Genomic DNA, 5,004 nt, shown 5'->3' with positions numbered 1-5,004 from the left:
ATTCTATCTTGTTCTCTCTCTATATATATATATTCTGTTACCCTATATATTTCATAGCCAGTATACTCTATTAAACATTTTCTTTAGAAAACTCACCTGCCATTGTCAATGATATGGTTAATAAAATGTAATATGTAAATTTAAAATCATATTAGGAGTAATTTGGAAATATTTGCAGTCTGCTGGTGCCGTCTGTCATAAAACTAACATCTAATATGAGTAATATTTAGTAACATACCCCAGAGTCGCTCTGTCAGATTTTCAGTCTGTTTGGGAAGACACCATGAATAATTCAGTTAATAGTGTTATGACCTAGCATAGCTTTCAATAGCTGAGGAACTGTAGCATAATTTTGGTATTATCTTTCACCGTATCAGTAGATATAACACCGTTTGGAAAGAATAAGCTTAAAAAAGCTACACACAAGAGAATGAATTTCCCTTCTCTAAGCCCTTCGGTGCCAAAAAAGAAATACAGGTGGCCCTCGTTTTACAACGGTTCAATTTACACCGTTTCAGAATAACAACCTTTTTCTCCAGTCATGTGACTGCTATTGAAAAGCATTGAGAAGCAGTGCATTTATTAAAATAGCCAGTAGGTGGAGCTGTCCGCTTGTGTTGCAGCAAAGCCAAGCAAGCTGAAATTAATCAGTTTAACCAGACCTGAGCTATCAAGCAGATTTCAAAGGAACAAGATCTTCCTTTGAACGGTTTGCAGAAAAATACAAGTGAAGTCTGTGTTGTGTGATTATTTTATTAGATTTATAATGCTGTTTAGCAAATGTTTTTGTTCATTTAACTTAGTTTAATTCTATATTCTGTGTTGTGCGATTATTTTATTAGGTTTAAAATGCTGTTTAGCATTTAAAGTCTTCATTTCAAAGCTTTAAAAATAAATGTATTAGGTGTTACTTCTGACAATTTTGAGAGGGGCCAGGAACCTATCTCCCTCACTTCCCATTGACTTACATTATAAACGGGGTTTCAATTTACAACAGTTTCGATTTACAACAATTCCTTCTGGAACCTAACCCCGGCATAAACTGAGGGCTACCTGTACAGTTTATTTCTAGGCTAAGACAGTGGAGGGGCTAAACTGTTTACTGGTCCATTTTAGACTTAAAGGGATATAAAACACTGTTGTGATTGTTATGTAAAATGCTTAGTTATGTGCAGTGAAAAAATGAGAATTGGAAGTGCACACTGCAGACTTCACAAGCCAACCTCTCGAACCCCACTTTATATCTGGCTAATTGACTTCAGCTGAGGCGATAAGATAAGCAGCTGAAAAACAATAAACTTTTTGTTAGCAAAATATCAATGATAAACTATTCCACTGCTCAAAAATCCAAAAACCTTTATTATCCCAATTAAAATATTTAGACTCAAATATGGTGTCTCTAAAACTAACCTTAACAGGAAGCCTTCATTTTTTAATTGTGATAATAATTAATATACCTTTATTTTTATGTCTTTGCACATTTACAAACTGAATTGTGCGCCGCTATGGTACCTGCATTTTCCCCCTATCTTCTTCAAATATGAAAATAAGAAGCCATGAGAGACCCGGAGAAGCGTTGATAATACGTAAGCTTTGTGGACACCTGTAACAAGGATTCCAATGAACAATGAAGCAAAATTGATAATTGAAGTAAATGGGAAAGTATGCTCTATCTGAATCGTGAAAGAAAAAAATTGTGTTTTGTGTGCCTTTAAGTGCCCTTGGCTGTTGAATTCGATGTGTCTATTTTGTTTAGTTTAGTTGAAAACCTTTGTGTGATCATTGAAGTTAAAGGGACATTAAACCCAAAAAATTTATTTCATGATTTAGATAGAGCATACAATTTTAAAAAACTTTCCAATTTACTTCTATTATTTAATTTGCTTTCTTCTCTTGTTATTCTTTGCTGAAAGTTTTATCTAGGTAAGCTCAGGAGCAGCAAAGAACCTAGGTTCTAGCTGCTGATTGGTGGCTGCATATATAAACTGATTGTCATTGACTCACCCATGTGTTCAGTTATTAACCAGTAGTGCATTTCTGCTCCTTCAACAAATGATACCAAAAGAATGAAACAAATTTGATAATAGAAGTAAACTAGAAAATTGTTTACAATTGTATGTTCTACCTAAATCATGAAAGAAACATTTTGGGTTTCATGTCCCTTTAATGCTGTCTATGGATCATATTGGTATCTAGTATTAATTATTTTCCAGTACAGAAATGGTCTTATGATTTGCATTGGGATTATTCTAATTTTGAGCATTTTTTCTTCAAAATAAACTGTAAGAACGATACCCTATACCAATGATGGCGAACCTTGTCACTCCAGATGTTTCAGAACTACATTTCCCAGGATGCTTAAGCGCTCCAGTCGAGCATGATGGGAAATGTAGTTCTGAAACATCTGGAGTGGTAAGGTTCACCATAACTGCCCTATACAATTACTTTCACTTATTTGAAGAAGAAAAAACAACATATAAGAAAAAAGACATTTTTATTTAAAAAATCAAAACAAAAATACTGAAAATATCTGTCTGTAGTAATTGCTATTCTGAGGCATTTTCCATACTGTAGTCTTCTCGGGGCTAACCCTACTACATAACTTTCCCTAATTGGCTTCAGCAAATAACAAGTACAAAACAGTGCACTTTACACTAACATAATGACCATAGTTAGCCTTGTTGTCTACACACTCAAGCCTGGATTGGCTCCTCTAAATAAAGCAAATGGTGGTTTGACTATTGAAAAACAATTACAGCAAACAAGATGTTAATTGTTTAAAAAAATGTGCTGATATGTTCTTCTATATAAAGACAACAGAAATGTCTTGTAATTACAAAGTGTCAATTTAAGCTTGTTAAAAAAATTGCATAGAAAAATATTCTCAGTTTTTGTTATATTGATTTTGATGCCAACAGAAAAACAAATTTCTATGTACAACTCATGATTAAAAGGGTCAGTAAAGTAAAAAAAAAATCAGTGTGCAACTTTCCAATTTACTTCTATTATCAAATCTGCTTTGTTCTCTTGGTTTATTTTGTTTACGAGTAAGTCAGGAGCAGGGAGGCACGACTGGGAGCTAGCTGAACACATTGAGGTCCTGTTAAAAGCGTCATGATAGTCTTGTGATCGAGATTAAATGGGAAATGTTATAAAGGACTGAAATCTTAATCAGCCAACTTATGGACACTTGGAACCTATTCTTTCACTAGATTTCACTAGATTTCACTAGATTTCTTAAAAGGGACTTTTTTATATATTTTATTTCTGTATTTCGTTTTCTATTGTCAATTGGTATTATTATGGTTGGGACATTTTTATACTTTTTTGTCCCCTTGATGAATTCCCTAAGTTACCATAGTTTAGAAATGAGCAGAGTAAGCACACTGTTTTGTTCTTTGAAAACATATTTATTAAAAAAAAGCTATGTAGACATGGTAATCTGTTTTAACTCATTCTAGTTTCTGTTGCACCATTAGGATGATAATCATTTAACTCTACTGACGGGATTTCAGAAAACTATTAACAATATCTCTCTTTGGAATTATGAAATTGTCTTCTGGAAGGTTTTCTTTTTATCTAAATGATTTGGAAGTCAGATTTTGTCTGAAGAATGCAATATGTTCTTAGCATAAACTTAATATTTAAAGGGGAATAAAAGTAATGCTAAATTGGTAGTATATCACTTCTGGTCCTTGTGGTAGTGCACAAATGCTAAATAATATGCATGTGTCCAGTGTGCAGAGATTAAATCTAAACCTGTTTCAGAGCCCTCACACTTATTTCAAGCACAGACTAGGTGTGGTATAGTCAGATTCAAGCCAAACTATCGTGCATATGGGGTAGCACACCAGTTAATGCCTATGCACAGTTTTTCAATATCATGGATAGTCTAAAGCAGTTCAGGGGAATCAGTGTCTGATTGGCTGCCCCCCACACACATGTCTCTGCATGCCCACAACATTGTAAAGCTGAAGGCTTGTCTTTTATCTGTGAACAAGGTAACCTCATATTTATTTTCTTTAAAATATAAACATGCATATGTTATAGCAATTATGTATTCAGCTGCAAGGACAGAAGTAATCCATTCAATTTAAAGGGATATGTCAAATTCATTTTCATGATTTAGGCAAAAGTGTGCAACTCAAATAACAAAAACAACCGTTGCAATTTACTGCTTATGTCAAAAGTTCCTTTGTTTCCATGAGAACACATTTAGATAGGCTCGAGAGCGTGTATGTGTCTCATGCAAGATTTTGCTGCAGTGTTTGCAACAATACATAACACTGCTTCAAACATTGGGGCCGATTTAACAATCTCCGTATCGGCCCCAACGCCTCTGTTTCCGCGTGAGCCTTCAGGCTCGCCGGAAACAGGGGTTAAGAAGCAGCGCTCTTAAGACCGCTGCTCCTTAACTCGTCCGCTGCCTCTGAGGCTGCAGACATCAATCCGCCTGATCGAATACGAATAGGTTGATTGACAGCCCCTGCAAATCTGCAGGGGGCGGCATTGCACAAGCAGTTCACCAGAACTGCTTGTTCAATGTTACATGCCGACAGCGTATGCTAGAGATGTGTAAAGCTCCTTGGTGGTATTTTATAAAAAGGAGCCGCAGTAGATTTGAAATAAGGATATCAACCGAAAGAAGAACATTTGTTTACAGAAGTGCAAAGTTTAACATGAAACTGTACATTCTATCTAAATAATGACATTTTAATTCCATGTCCCTTTAATGTACTGTATGGCTTTTAATATATTCTTTTAATAACATTAAGGATTTCTACTAAAAATGTTATTTTCCTGTTATACTGAAAAAAATATTATTTCTTTTTCTACATTTAAAGGGACATGAAACCCATGTTTTATCTTTCATGATTCAGATAGAGCATGCAATTTCAAATAACTTAATTTATTTCAATTATCTAATTTGTTTTGCTCTCTTTTTATCCCTTGGTTAAAAGAATACCGAGGTAGGCTGCTGATTGGTGGTTGCACATATACTCT

Source organism: Bombina bombina, chromosome 4 (genome assembly GCF_027579735.1).
Source record: "Bombina bombina isolate aBomBom1 chromosome 4, aBomBom1.pri, whole genome shotgun sequence".
Taxonomy (NCBI): domain Eukaryota; kingdom Metazoa; phylum Chordata; class Amphibia; order Anura; family Bombinatoridae; genus Bombina; species Bombina bombina.
Note: the sequence above shows the minus strand (reverse complement) of the source record.